Source organism: Populus nigra, chromosome 17 (assembly GCF_951802175.1).
Source record: "Populus nigra chromosome 17, ddPopNigr1.1, whole genome shotgun sequence".
In the NCBI taxonomy this organism is placed as follows: domain Eukaryota; kingdom Viridiplantae; phylum Streptophyta; class Magnoliopsida; order Malpighiales; family Salicaceae; genus Populus; species Populus nigra.
This window is the reverse complement of record NC_084868.1, coordinates 5,094,387-5,111,212: the sequence shown is the minus strand read 5'-3', so window position 1 is coordinate 5,111,212 and position 16,826 is coordinate 5,094,387. Positions and strand designations below refer to the sequence as shown.

The 16,826-nt window shown below is 30.4% G+C and overlaps 1 pseudogene; it reads left to right on the top strand.

Annotated features, from left to right (window-relative positions):
• Window positions 1–16,364, top strand: part of LOC133676565 (uncharacterized) — an 82,901-nt pseudogene extending 66,537 nt beyond the window's left edge.
• Window positions 16,365–16,826: the final 462 nt, after the last annotated feature.

Here is a 16,826-nt window from a genome sequence, read left to right as displayed (position 1 = left end):
CTTATTAATATTAAATTCTCAAATTAGATAAATCCATTATCTATATTAATTTCATAATGAATTCTATATATCATAAAAGTAAGTAATTGTAAACAAATAATTATATGCTTGCACGTGTTTTTTTAATATAATTTTATGACTTCCTTTAAGCAATATTATATAGCAATGCTTTGACAGTATCTATAATGATTCGTTTTTCAAAGTCTATATTTTAAATAAACAAATCGTTTACGGTACTACCAAAAATGGTTTTTATGGACGGGACCATTTTTTCTGCTAATTAGCAATAAAAAGTTAGGGTTCATTTGGAAGTATGATGTATAGTTTAAATAGTATTTTGTTTTAATCACAATTTTAAAAGTTTTTAATCAATTAATTGTTAATTTATGTATTATGTGGTTAATTGATTGGTTGCACGTGGCATTGATTTTGTTTATGTAAACATGTTTGATTTTTAATAAAAATTTTATTATTTGTAATATTCATCAAATATTTTATTAATAAATTTAATATTTAATTAATGAATATATATAGTAAAGATGTTGAGACAAAAGTGCTTTGCAAAAAATAAATTATAAAATTGTTATAATTATAAGATTTATATTACATCAATGTTCCTGGTCAATGCTCTATTAAAACTGGATATTAATTAGAGTTGTCGAGACTAATGTATATTATGTTATTTTTTTTATAAAAAAAATAATTGCTCTCATAAGCTAAGGTATGAGAGATACCTAGAACTAATATGTTGGTGCTTATCAAATGATATGTATATTAAACTGACTCACATAAAAATTTTATATGGAGAGATCACATGTGTCTACTGAAAGGCACTTGTGATGTTATATAAGTAATCCTTAAATTTGATATCATTAAATTATTTTATATAGAAACAATTATGTTTTAATTCTGTTACATATTCTAATCAATCATAACAAATAGAAAAATATTTAGTATAACATTAGCACTCAATTTAGATGTAATATTGAGTATAACATTAACAAATGGATTCATCATCCTAGGTGAATTAGAAAGAAATAAATATTTCATGTGTTCTCAAATAGTATTGATTGTAAATCATTGAACAAGATAAAATGAGATTTGAAAAGAGTTTCAAATCTTATTTAAGAATAAATGACTATTGTATTGAGTGTAAACTTGATTTGACAAGTAGTAAAAATATTTCATGCTATAATATCTAAATCGGAACTTTGTTGATAAATGGATAATAATTACACTGATAAACTAGTCAATAAAAGGTTAAATCAAACCATTAATGACTTTTCTAATATTTAAGGATCATAACACGTTGCTAGATATTGTACTTGATCTTTAAATATAAATAAATTAATTATTAAATTGATAATAATTTAATTTAATTAATTAATTTAATCCTGTTTTATTTAGAATTATGATTTATATTTATGCTAACTTATTAGATAATATAATAGGTCACACACACAAGAAACATTGATCATAAATCAAACTGAGATGATTAATCAAATGTAACTTGATTGTAAATAGGTTTTAGAAATTGAGGACTAGAATGTTGTAATTAAAAAAGATTACAATTCTAGATATAGAAAAAAAAATCAAGTACTTGATTGAATAAATTTCTAGAATTGTCTTAAAATAATATATGTGATTCATGGGATAAATTGATATTTTATCATTTATAAGGTTTTTAAGTTTCCCAATAAATAGATTGATTTATGTCTTATTTTCTAAATAAAAAGAAAAACTATGTAAGTTACAAAATACTTGAAAACACAAAAGAAAACAAATTAGCACTTAAAGACATAACAATTTCTCTCCTAAAAGGGTTTAAGAGATATTTTTATGATGGTTTATGTGGATTAATGTTAGAGGTCGGACACTTAAACGACTTGTGATAACCTAGCCTTGAAACAATTATTCAAAGCTAAAAAAAAACATCTGATCTTCATCTAAAACTTAAACAATTCTAAATCTATCTAATGAGACCCTTAGAACTCTTAAAAAATTATTAAATTTATTATTTTTGCTGTGTATATGTATTTTAAAAAACCTGACATCAACACAAACAAAAGTTTTGCATGGGTCCTTATTGAAAGCTCTCTTGAAATCTTTGTTATAAAAAAGTTATAATTTATAACTTTTTTTAAATGTAGTTTTTCAAACAACAACAATAAAAATTACCACATTGTTAAACATATAATTAGTGATAAAAGCTACAAAAAGGATATTGTAGTTAATTCCATCACTAACTCAATTTTTGACACTAATTATTGATCGAATTACCAAAGAAAATTAAAAAAAATCCTTCCTCACAAATTTCCATCTTTATAACAACAAATAATTCATTCCCTCTCCTTTCTACCATTATTTTCTCTCACATCCTCTCTTTCATTTTTCTCAACCAGTATTTATTAGAATTGCGTCGGATCAAACAATGGATTGAGACTTGGTCCGTATTGAGTTTTGAACAAAGAATATTTTTGCGATTAAACTGATATGAACTAGTTGAATTGGCTAGTTTTTTTTAGAATCAAAAGAACTGAGTAATTTGAATGGTTTGTTAGGTTAAATTAAGAAAAAAAAACCCAATACAACATAATTTTATATCATTTTCTTTAAGCTTTTAAAATCATAGTCATCAACCTTCATTTTGGCTTTCACTTCTCCACTTTCATGAATAGACACCCATCAATCATTCTTTAAATCATTTTTCTTTTTAATAATATAATATTTATTTGTCAAATCTTATATCCTTTTTATAAATTAATACTAACCCTAAATAACTCTAGTTTTGTCTAACTTATTAATATATGGGCTTCATTCAATTTTGATTTTTCTTTTCGAATTTGTAAGCATGTAGAAGTTCTTGCCAACTATTAAGTTTGTGATTGTCAATTATATGTTGTTGATCTATCCCTTATTTCTTTTACTAAGATTAATAATTTTTATTATTGCCTAAAAAACATTTAAAGGAAAAATAGTTGATGCTTGTTAATGATGTCCCAAAACCCAGAATATTTATATAAAAAAGTTATTTAGTTTGTGAGAAGCTGTTAATCAAGATATCCAGGTGAATAGTTTTCTTTTCCCTAGCTTAGGAAATACAAAATTAATGGTAAAGCTCTAAATACCTTAAAAAACAAAACCAATCGGGGGGGGGGGGGGCTTTAAGACTTGTTGATGATAAAATCAATAGTTTTATGAGAAAGATAATAAATGACTTAAAAGATTCTTAAATTTCAAGAATAAATGATGTTTGTTCTTATATTTTAGGGTGAAATACTCTGAAATATATATAAGCTCTTAAAAAATAAAAAAAGTTCTAAACCTCTTACTTGGATGGTTCTAGGATATTTATACCCCCTAAATCTTACTATTTTTAGAGAAGGAAAGGACTAAAAAGTTTCTTGCTTTTAGTGGTGTTAATGAGGGACAAATATCCCTTATAATGAGATAATACGTATTGTAGGTCCCTTAAGAGACCTTTTATACATCTATAACTGTAAGGAGATGTTGTGATGTCACGGTCACACAAATTAATTACCATAGCTTAAATAAAAAAAGATAGTATATTGCTGTAAGGAGTCGATCACATGAGGAAGGTTTAGTTCAGATTTTTATGTTATACGGTATGCAATTGGGGGGGTTTTGAAATTATCTAGGTTATAACAGAATAAAACAATCAAGCTAAATTAAATAAATCAGAAAACTATCAAGAGAACAAACCTTGGTTTCAAGTAGACGTTCACCTATGAAAATCATAATTGATAATTGAAACGAAACACCAATTTATATTCTGAATCACCAAATCAAGAAACTATCTTTTCTTAATATTAGTTAGTTAACCGATCCGCAGTGTAACTAACCCTAACTAGTAAGCAACCATGGTGTCCGCCCTAATAATTTTATTCAATGGCAGCCTTAAGAACTAGATAAATTGATTAATATAAACAACATAACTGTCCGTAGTTCATGTTTCATTTGTCTGAATGTTCTCCCTAAGATTAATAACGTAGATCCGCCACAATTATTAAACTTAGTTGCTTTCACAAGTTTATATACCATAACTCCAATTTTGATATCAAACTTAGCAATAGATTATCTACAATAATAACTTAGAGTCCACTCCAGCAATTAAAATAAACAATCATATGAAATAAGTATAGGAAAACAAATATATTCATCATATAAACTGAAAAGAAAAGGTAAAATAAATCTCACAGTTCTTGAAATTTGAAGGTTTTTGTATCCTTGCAATCAAGAAAAAGAGTTTAGCCTTGCAAGTCTATTGAACAACTAATCAAAAGGAAAGAAGAATGCATGATTTCGGGTTATTGAAGGAAATAATGTGTTTTTCTTCTCTTTTGGCCACCCCCATCTCTTCCTTTCTCTCTCTTTTTATTTGATAGCAAACCCTAATCCCTCTTTCCTACAAAATATCCTTACCTAAGTAGACAATTTATATTTAAGTAGTTCAATAACTATTTTTCTAAAAAAGAAGAAATAGCCTTGCATAAAATCCTCAAGTTTTTACTTTGAACTTAGAATAGTTAAATTACCAAAATAAAGACTTGGATGTCGGTTTGGATGCTTTGGGAAGTAATTTGGACTTATTTTTTCACAAAACCTGTATGTTGGCAGAATTCATGTGTCATCTTAGAAAAACTATATCACTATCATATTAGCTCTTTTTCTGCTACACTTTGGTAGGCTGATAGGTTTTCGAGTTAGGAATTCAACAAAATTGAGTTTGCATCAAATGGACTTCTCTAGCTCAAGATATTCAAGTTGGAATGATCAAATGTCAACACTAACAAAATGCGAGATTTGTCTTTGAAGGCTGCGATTTTCATGCTCTATTTTTTTTCTTGCCATATATGTATAGAAAGGTATGGATGTTAGCTTTCTAATTCCACTTGAATCACTTCGTTTCGACTTCTAGAGATCAAGCTCTGCCAAAAACATCGATCGAAGGTCAAATCTGTCAATTATCTATAATTTACTTCTTTTTGAGTCTTACATCTAAAAGTGCCTTCGAAACATAAAATAAAGAATATTAAGGCATTTTATATATAAAACATAGGAAAAAAAACTAGGTAAATATGAGTAAAACTATCAAATAATATGGTTGCATCAAGAGATCATTGCCTCTAACACAAATAATTCATATAATTGTTCTAGAAGTAAGATTCCCTAGTTCTAGATAATCAAGACATGAGATGTAACCCAATCTAGGTTAAAGGGCATGATGGGACTAGCATCTGGCCAGACTCATGTTATCTTGAGTTCAGCTGACACCTGAACCCAATGATATTGGGTCTAACATCTCGTCAGGCGCATGTTTCTTTGGGTTCAGTTGATGATTGAACTGCTAAGGGAAGTTGCAATAGGAAGAAAAGGGGGCTGACAGTAGGAAATAAAAAAGGAAAAGGGGGAGCCATTTTCTTCTCCTTATCACTTTCCTTCAAAGATTTTATAGAGAGAAACACATGCAATCATTTCTTAAGAGTGTTAGGAGACTTGAGTGAGGATTTAACACAAAAAACAAAACAAATTAAAGGGAGAGTGAAGGTTGGAGCTGGTTGTAGCAGAAGAAAAATGAGGGGAGACCAAAAAAAGGTTTGAGGGAGAAAGAGCTTTTAGGGAGCAAAAACACAACTAGGAACAAGAGAGCACCCTTCTAGATCTATTTCTAGCATTTTGGGTAAGTTTTATATTGAAATCTAAGTTCTTAAATTAGGGTTCTTGAGGGAATTTTAGGGTAATTGGAAATTGAGGCATTGTGGTGTTAAAAGAATGAATTTGAAGAAAAAGATGGGTACTAAGGCCTTGAAATCTTCGACCAAGACAATAAAATGAATAGGGGGAACTTTTTCAATTTGATCATGTGTGTGCATGTTAAAAGGACAAGTGTTTATGATCATTAAAGTAATTATTGTATCCCGGAATCTAAACATCTAAAGAAATTCATATGGTGTATGCTTTTTTGATTTTAATTGTGAGTGTTAGAAATCTTTTGAATGATTATTGTTGTGGAAATGACATGTTTTGTATGAAATTGTGATAAAAAGAGTAAAAGAAATGCATAAAAATATTTAGTTGTGTATAAAACCTATAAATTGAAAATTTTGACTGTGTTACTAGCTAATTTGTGGCCAGAAATTGGGCTAATTAAGGACATAATTTGGGATGTTATTCTGTATGAAAGTTGTATATAAGGTTGTTAACTTTCAAATGGAACTAGATTTTCCCAAATTAGAATTATAAAACTTTAGATATAGATAAAAACTTGAAGACAGGTCAGGCTGAAAGCTACTGAACAGAAATGTCATCAAACTTTAAACTGAAATCAAGATTAGAAATTGAGAAAATTTGAGGTGGGTGTCTTCATATAAAATGTGGTTAGCGATGATAGCTTCTGTATAGAAGAAATCGTATCCTATTTGGTGTTATAAAACTCCAAATATAGATAAAACACTAGAAGAAGATTAGGCTCTATGTTATAGGACATATTTATATGCTACTGTATTTTGATGATTTTAGGTATGTAAATGACAAAACTGGGTTTAATCGCCTCACCAAGCTGTGTGTTTATTTCTTAGCTTTATAAATAAATAAACCTTGTTTAAAACCAAGTTTTGCAACTCTGGTGAGGAGTAAAACACTAAACAGTGTTCCAGTACCTTGTTATAAGTTGTTAAACATAGTGAATTTAAGTATGAAGTTAAAAGAAGTATTTCTTGTACAAAAGATGAGTATGTGGATTTGTAAATAATATACTAATAAAAAGTATTCATATGATTCAGGGGGGACATTAGTGGTAGGATCTTCTATCAGAGGATATCACTCAACTAGAGGAGTAGGTAAGCAAAGTTTTACCTACAACTGTGCGATGTCAATTAATGTTTTTTTTTGTTGTGACTATAAATGTTATATATTAAATGAGTTAAGATGAATTGTAAATAGTTGTATGAAATGACGATGTGATTGCATTACTTACGCTAAGACAAAAGCTAATGTTATGATTGTTTTCGAGGTTATTTGGAAACCAATATGATTGGGTTGCTTCCGCTAAGAAAAAATCCAATGTTGTGATTATTTTTGAAGTTGTTCAGAATACAATGTGATTCGACTTCTTTCGCTAAGGCGAAAGCTAATGTTGTGATTGGTTTCAAAGTTGTTCGGAAATTATTATGATTGAGTTGCTTTCGCTAAGGCGAAAGCCAATGTTGTGATTGTTTCCGAAGTTATCTGAAAACCAATGTGATTGGATTGCTTTCGCTGAGGCAAAAACCAATGTTATGGAGTCTCTGAAATTTGCTCAAACACCAAATGTGTTTTAGTTGCTTCTGCAAATGTGAAAGCCAATGTTGTGTTATTACCCCAGTTATTTAGGAACCATGGTAAATTGAGTTGTTTTTGATACGTCGAAGGTCAATGATAAGTCGTTACAAAATGTTTGGTAACTATGTATATCAAAGTACACTAATTGACTTAAAATTGAGAGTAAGGCCTTACTCATGTCGAGTATGAATATCTTGATATGTTATTATTGTGATATTAATGATTATTGCTCATGAAATTCTTTCTATAGAGTTGAATAAAAAAAAATGGGTGTTCTCGCTTTCATGCATGTTTATAAGACTAATTATATTATGATACAAACTTATGCTTAATAAATTCTTTGTTGCAAGACCTTCTTATATCGATGACCTAATAGTTAGGTTGTAGTTGGACTTTAGATTTGAAACTTTTATTATACATGTAAATAATTTTATAGACCTAACTAAAAGCCTCCCTCTCTCTCTTTTTTTTAATGACATTTCCTATCTGTGTTTGGAATTGTGTATGAAATCTATATGTAGAATATTATCATGCAAGTTGGTGTACATCTTTACATAACTTTTTCCATGGCATGCATTAATAATATATAATCACAGTTTATGTTGAACATCAATTAAATTCCTTTTTTAAAAATAAAAAGTACGCATAAGTTAGCAAATGGATTAAATAGAGAATAAGTAAGATAAGCACAATATAAAAAGAAAAAAAAATATTCATTTAAAGAAAATTTTAAAACATGTGGTTATATTGTATCTCTTTTTATAATTCAAAATATAAGTGCATAAGATTGAATCTATTACTCTTTTTAATTTTTATTTATAATCAAATTACTGTAAGATGAACATGATGCAATTATTGAACGGTATATGATATAATGAGAGTTGAAAGAATAGGTGTGGTCTATTCTTGATTGTAATGATATGATATAAGGTCCAGGATAATTGGATCATGTTTATGATAATGACTTGTAATATGGAAGAAGTAGTCGATAACTTGTTACGTCTAGGTACAGAGAAAACTCTGTCAAAATTTTGGTAGAGCTTTTAATAAATTAAGGAACATGACTACGTGTGTAAATAATTGTTATATATATGTATATATGTATATATATCATCCATAATAAAGGTTCATAATTGCTGGAAATGTGTAGAATTTTCTATTTTAACATCCTAGTTAGTGGAGGTGTTACAAAGTAAAGGGTTAGTTGAGTATGTGTGTTTGGGAACATGAGTTTCATAATATGGAAGTGAGGTAAACGATTATGGTATCTTGTATGATAATAAATAAAGTAGAATCAAATTTATAAGAGTTTTGCTAAAATTTCAAGATGTTGTTAAGTTGACTATATAGGCTTTGTTTTGGGAATTGGTTGAATTGTATGATATTATATGTTTATTGATATATTAGCATTAATAATTGTTTTTTTTTTCCAAAAAAGAGTTTTTTTTAGATATAAGTATTGTATGTGTAATATGTGTTTGGGGGAAGTGAACTTAATGTTGAATACTTTTGTAATGTTAAATATAGCTAAGTCAATGAAAAAATTTAAGAATTAGTAATTTAAATGGTTTTATTGATTTAAATGTATGCTGAGATAATGTGAGATATGTTAGAATGAATATATGTGAATATTGAAAGTTTTTGTGAGTTTAGATAATGTTGTTTGTTATGATAGTATGCTTGGCTATGTAAAAAGAAGGTTGCAAAATTGTTAGGGTTGTTCACGTTGATGAAATAGTTAATGTGTAAATTAAGAAATTTGGAAAGGGATAAAAAAATATTGTTAGAGGATTAGGAGGTTTGAATTTTCTATATGAAAATAAGATTGGTATATATATTACAGAAAATAAGGTACACAATGAAAAATAAATTATACATGCTAGTTGAAAAAAATTTTTGTTTAGTTGGTTGAATCAGTTAACCAAACTAGATTATAAACCATTAAAGGTTTAACTGAGATTGTGTAAAATGCTTGAATTAATAAGGTAAAAACAAACAATTACTTTAGATGAACAAGAAGGATTTCATGTGCTTTCCAATTATTGAACTCTTCCCCCTTAACACATTTACACACAATCTATTTTTATCGACATGATGTCTTCCTATGCTTTACAAAATCCTAGTAAGAGTGGTTTTTTAACATAAGCTCTTCATCATATCCTTCATTCTCATTATCTATCAGGTTATGTATTGAGGAGTCAACAAACATTTGGTTCAACCTCTTCACTTCTTCTTATAACTGCATCATATAAGTCTGGTGTGGGAAAGTCACCTTGATTAGTGGAATATCCATGTCTTCTTCATTCAGATCCATACCTTTAATGTGAGCCAACCATTTTTCTCATCTATTGACACAATCAAAAGATTGATGTCTTCTCCCAAGTGTAGGAGTGTCAAAGTAATAAATAACCCAGCAAGACCGGGGTCGAACCACATGGAAGTTAACTGTATAAACTACAAATAAAGAAATAGACAATAACAGAAAAGGAGTTGAAGAGAGCTTTGAGATGTGATATTATTGATATAAGGATTTAAACAAATATAAAACAATTGTCAAGGTTAGAGGATCCACTAATGGTATTTCAAACAAGTATAATATAAACTCTTTTTATTACTCAATTGGAAACCACACACAAAGGAGGTTCCAATCAGATTATAAATTGTTAACATGATTACATTAGTTATCATATACGAATAATGCTAATAACTTGTAAATGTTGTCAGGTATTCATGATTATAACTTATGTTAACAACAAATCAAGTTCTTTTCATAGCACAGGTGTCAGTTATACCATACGGTTGGGCTATGAAAGTGCTAAGTATTTGTTGTACCAAGGGTTATACAACATAAATCTACATTAACCATTTAACAAGCAAAGTATTAAAAGTGAAAAAGATAATAAATACAAAATATGTTAGTATCAAACATTAAAGTCCATGTTGAGTTTATACTATATTTATTCTTACACCATTAGTGTAACCTTTTCACCTTGACATAATAAACTTAACTAAACATAAATAAACAAGATAAGAACATAATTATATAAGTATAGTAAAGGAAATGAAAAGCATAAACAAGAGATTAAGAAAAATATAACATGGAATAAAACTTGAACATTACAAAATACAAAGAAAGAGAGCAAGAGCAAGAGCAAGATCTTGATCCGAAAACCAAGATGCCTAAATGCATGGCAAATGCCTCCTTTTATAGGCCAAAATTTAGAACTATTGATTTGATGACTAATTGTTGAGTGGGTGGCCACCTCTTGACTCAGTAACACTCATTATCTTCTTATCTGCAGAAAACATCATTGCTAACATTAGAATTTAAACAGATTCCCATGAAAGTTCTGGGAAATTATCTCAACTTTCCAAAAAAACAAGAATCGGTGCATTTGGACTTCTAGAACTCGAGATATGGACTGAACACTGAATAGTGTCTGGGTTGTAGGACAGATTTTGACTTCTCCATTGTTGCTACCATTTAAACTTGAAAATGGCACTTTTAAATCTTGGACTCTACATGAAAGTTTTAGGCCTATGTCTTAGCTTTCCATACATATAAACCAGACCTAAATCCAAGTTCTACAGCTCCAGTTATGATCCAATAACCGAATGGTGTTCCAGTTTGGACTAAACCAGCATCTCTTTTTTAAGCTTAGCACTCTCTTTGTCTTCTCAATTTCATTAGTTAAACATCAATCAATCATTTGATTTATATGATAGGCCTGCATTTAAGATGCACATTTACTGATTAGTACTTAAAAGTGCATTTTTATCAAGGTTTTATATCATCATTTTGCACTTGAAGTATCAATAACTCCTTAACCAAAACATATTTTATAATAACAAGTCTGATACCATAAGATACCTTTAATTTATGGTAAATGTTCATCTTAAATGCAGGCCAAACTTAGAAAAGAGATGTTGGTTCAGTCCAAACTGGAACACTGTTTGATCATTGGGTCATATCTGGAGGTGTAGATCTTGGATTTAGGTCTGTCTTATATGGATGGAAAGCTAAGACATAGGCCTAAAACTTTCATAGGAGTCGAAGATTTAAAAAGGCCGTTTTCAAGTCCAAATTGTAGTAACAACAAAGAAGTCTGAATCTGTCCTGCAGCCCAGACACTGTTTAATGTTCAACCCATATCTTGAGTTCTAGAAGTCCAAATGACCTCAACTTCTTTTTTCTGAAAAGCTGAGACAATTTCCTAGAACTTTCATGGTTTAAGTCTGTTCAAATTATGACGTTATCAGTGATGTTTTTGGCAGACAAGAAGATAAGGATTGTCACCAAGTCAAGATGTGGCCACCCACTCAACAATTAGTCAACAAATCAATAGTTTTGAATTTTGACTTATAAAAGGAGGCATTTGCCATGTAATGCTTAAGTTTTGCTTATATTAATCTCCTGCTTATGCTTTTCATTTCCTTTCCTTGTTTATTTATGTTTCTCTCTTTCATTATGTTTAGCTAAGTTTATCATGTCAGGTGAAAAGGTTACACTAATGGTGTAAGAATAAGTATAATATAAACTCAACACGGACTTTAATGTTTGATACTAACATGTTTTATATTTGTTATCTTGTTCACTTTTAATACTTTGCTTGTTAAATGGTTAATCTAGATTTATGTTGTATAACCCTTGGTACAACAAATACTTGGCACTTTCATAGCCCAACCGTATGGTATAACTGACACCTGTGCTATGAAAGGAACTTAATTTGTTGTTAACATAAGTTATAATCATGAATGCCTGACAATATTTACAAGTATTAGCATTATTCGAATAAGATAACTAATGTAATCATGTTAATAATTTATAATCTGATTGGAACCTTCTTTGTGTGTGGTTTCCAGTTGAGTAATAAAAAGAGTTTATACTATACTTGTTTGAAATACCATTAATGGATCCTCTAACATTGACAATTATTTTATCTTTGTTTAATCCTTACATCAATATCACATTTCAAAGCTCTCTTTAACTTATTGTTGTTGTTGTTGTTGTTGTTATTTATAATTTATATAGTTAACCTCCCTGTGGTTCGACCCCGGTCTTGCCGGGTTATTTATTACTTCGACACGCCTGCACTTGGGACAAGACATCAATCTTTTGGTCGTGTTAAGTTTTTGACGCCGTTGCCGAGGAGGTCAATTCTTGTATAAATTATAATATTTATTTTATTTTCTCTTTTCACTTTTCGTGTATCTAACTTTGTTTCTTTTCTTTTGTTTCCTTTTCTTTTGCTTTCTTCTTCCTTTTATTCTTTTCCTAAACGTGCATGAGAGTTTGGCCACGTACATTAAGTGGTAGACTTTGTAGGGTATCCTCATCATTTTCAGAAAATTTGGCCGAAGAAGATAACCAGTCAATTCATAATGAGAATAATGAGAATAATCGTGTGAGAACACTTAAAGATCACATGAATCCAACAAGAACAAATGCATCATCATGTATAGTTTTTTCTCCTGATGCTTCTCATTTTAATTTTAAGCCAGGTATTATTCAACTTTTACCCACTTTTCATGGCTTAGAATTAGAAAATCCATACCTGCATTTAAGAGAATTTGAGGAGGTTTGTAACACCTATAATGACTTAAATTGTAACATGAACACCATCAGGTTAAAGCTTTTTTCTTTTTCATTAAAAGATAAAGCTAAAACATGGTTATAAAATTTGAGACCTGGATCCATTCGTGCTTGGGATGAAATGCAACAATAATTTTTAAAGAAGTTTTTTCCATTTCACAGAACAAACTCTTTCAAAAGACAAATCATCACTTTCATTCAAAAACCAGGAGAAACATTTTACCAATATTGTGATAAGTATCGAGACTTGCTTAATATTTGCCCTCATCATGGTTTTGAAACATGGAGATTGGTTTCATATTTTTATGAGGGGTTAACTCCTAAAGATAGGCAAATGGTTGAATTGATGTGCAATAGAGTACCTAGACTTGCTAGCTGAAAATGCTCAAAATTAGGACACTACAAGCACTTATGAGGCACCAAGTAAAGCCCAACCTCATACATCTAGTGGAGGTATGTACAACCTTAGGGAAGATCATGACCTCCAAGCTAAGTTTGCATCTTTAGCTAGAAAAGTCGAGGCACTAAAATTAAAAAAAAGTGGTCAACTAAAATCTGTTCAAAACATTGTATGTCAAATCTATGAAACTAATGAACATTCAACCAATGACTGTCCAACTTTGCCTTCTTTTAAGGAATGTCTCCATGAACAAGCCCATGCTTTAAATAGTTTCCAAAGGCCCAATCATAACCCATACTCGCAAACATACAACCCTGGTTGGAGAAATCACCCAAATTTCACTTGGAAGAGTGATAATAATAATGCACAAACTTCACAGCCACCGTTTCAAGCACACCATAATTTTCAAAATTCTCATGGATATGCACCTCCTTATGCTCCACCTCCTAGAAGAAATCTTGAGGAAACATTGCATGCATTCATTGAAAAGCAGGAGACAATCAACACTCAACTTGCTCAAAGCATGACAGATGTTAAAGATACTTTTGCAAAATTAACATCTGCTCTCAGTTTTTAAGAGAAAGGTAAGTTTCCATCTCAACCACAGCAAAATCCAAAGGGGCAATACAATGTGAATGCAAGAGTTCTAGAAGCCAACACATGGATCAAACCAAATCAGTCATCACTCTTCGCAGTGGTAAGGCTATTGAAAAACCTATTCTTGAACCTTGTGAGAAAGATGATGAGTCAATCTTTGAGGGTAAGGAAGGGGTTGAATCTGAACATTGCAAAGAAAAGACTGATTCCCCACCACCACTTCCATTTCCTCATGCCATGACCAAACAAAGAAAAGTCAATCACAACTTTGAAATCTTTGAAACTTTCAAGCAGGTAAAGATCAATATACCTTTATTGGATGCTATTAAACAGGTACCTTCTTATGCTAAATTTTTGAAAGATCTGTGCACTGTGAAGAGAAAACTGAATATGAAAAAGAAAGTCTTTTTAGCCGAACAAGTAAGTGTCATTCTTCAGAACAATAATGCTTTGAAATATAAAGACCCTGGTTGTCCTACAATTTCATGCTTTATTGGAGAATATAAAATTGAAAGAGCTTTACTTGAGCTTGGAGCTAGTGTGAATTTACTTCCATATTCAGTTTTTTAAAGTCTCAATCTAGGTGAGTTAAAACCAACTTCTGTAACTCTTTTACTTGCCGATAGATCTATAAAAGTGCCTAGAGGAATAGTTGAAGATGTGTTAGTACAAATTGATAAATTCATTTATCTTGTGGATTTTATTGTCTTGGATAGACAACTTGTTGAAGCATGTAATTCATTTCCTATTATTTTAGGATGTCCGTTTCTTGCAACTTCTAATGCATTGATTAATTGTAGGAATGGACTGATGAAGCTATCTTTTGGAAACATGACATTGGAGATAAATATTTTCAACATTTGCAAGCAACCTGGAGATGATAATGATTTACAAGAAGTAGATTTTATTGAAGAATTAGTTTATGATTAACTTGAATCTACTTTGAGTAAAATTGAGTTGGATGAATTTGAAGATTTGCAAATGATTTATTCCCAGGAAGAAATCATGGATGAAAAAAGGCACCAAAAAAGTTGATGCGGATCTTTTATCAAAAGTGACAACAGATTCGACATCTGACATCACACCAATCAATAATTACTTTCCTGATGAATCCTTACTTTCTCTTAGTTCAATATTAATTTTCTTGCTTCAGGAGATTTGCCCGCACATTTGAGTACCGAAGACAATGGAAAGTTTTTGAACGAAGTGAAGAACTTTTATTGGGATGACCCCTACTTATTCAAATATTGTCCTGATTAAATATTTCAAAGATGCATTGCGGATAATGAGGTAAGTATGTCATTAAACTTTGTCATTCTAAGGCATATGAGAGTCATTTCTCGTTAAAAAAGACGATTGCAAAAATATTACAAAATGGATTTTATTGGCCCACCATTTTCAAGGACACGTATGCATTCTGCAAAACTTGTGAAAATTGTCAAAAAGTTGATACTGGTCAAAAAGTTTTGCTTTATAATTCTCGACTCCATTTATTTCCTAGAAAGCTAAGATCAAGATGGAGCGGTTTATTTATTGTGAAACATCTGTATCCTTATAGGGCCTTTGATATTGAGAATCCAAAGAATGACAATGTTTTTAAGGTAAATGGACATCATTTGAAAGCTTACTTTGATAATTTTCCTAGTGAAAATGAATCCATTGGTTTGAATGATCCTGTAGATAAAGGTTGATTATTTTGTTTTTCTCACATTATTTTTGTGTTTCTTTTTGGTGTGACTCTTGTTTTGCTAGTCTCTCTCACCCTGGTCAAATGGCGGATAATGGTACTCCGTGACTCTAAGTCGGTTCTTTCAGTTTCCCATGATAACTGATATCTGTGTATATATTTGTTCAATTTCTTGTTCATTCTCTTTGCATTTTTTTCCACTTCTCATCTAAAAAATGGACACCACTCTTGAAAAATTAAAAAAGTATTTTCCTGTTTTGCCTCAAAACGCGATTACAAAAATTTATCGAGCTAGGTGTGCAAGATTGAGGTTGTTAATGAATTATGGAATTCCTGAAGATATTCATTGGCTAATTAAAGGAAAGGTCCGATTATCAGGTGAGTCCTCCAATTCTTTCATTTCATACATGCATGGAACAAGTAAAAGCACCTTTGCAAAGAAACGTCGTGCAAAACGACTGAAAGTCTGTCACAGATGTGCCAGATGGACTTGTAATGCAACATGTTATTCTTTAGCAATGATATCTATAAATCGTGAAGATAAAATACAATTCATTAAGGATGGCCTGAGTAAGGGGTTTTTAGATAATCTTCTATTGACTCTTGAGACGCATCCTAGTGGAGATGTGCATCGTGCAATTCATGATTTATGGCCCCATTTTCATAAAGAACATGATCGACTTAGTCTTGGAAATCTGACTAAAAAAGACCCTGTTTGCTAGTTTTTAAGAAAACTGGATGGGAAGCCTATCCTCGACCTATAGAGGGCGTTTAAGCCGTTCTTGGACTTAAAACCAAGGGAAGATGTAAGCCACAATCACAACTACGATTTGAGTCTTAGTTTGTAAAAATTTGTGTCTTTTGCTTTTATTAATAGCATAATATTTTTTCTATTTTGTTATCTCTTATATTTGTTTAAGTGTGTTTCAGGATTGTCAGTGTCGCTGCTTCAAGTGATGACTTCTATACTCTAACTTTCTATCTTAGGACATTGAGGACAATGTCTCGTTTTGGTTGGGGAGAGAGGGTAGTAGTTGACAAAAAAAAAACCTAACCAACTAATTATTTTTGTTTTTAAAACCATTTGGCAAAACTGTTATTACTAGGATGGCAAAGTAAGGGGGAATTTTATTGACTCTTGAGACACATCTTAGTAAACATTTTCTAATGGTTATTTGTAATATTCATAACAAGGTCTATCAGAATAC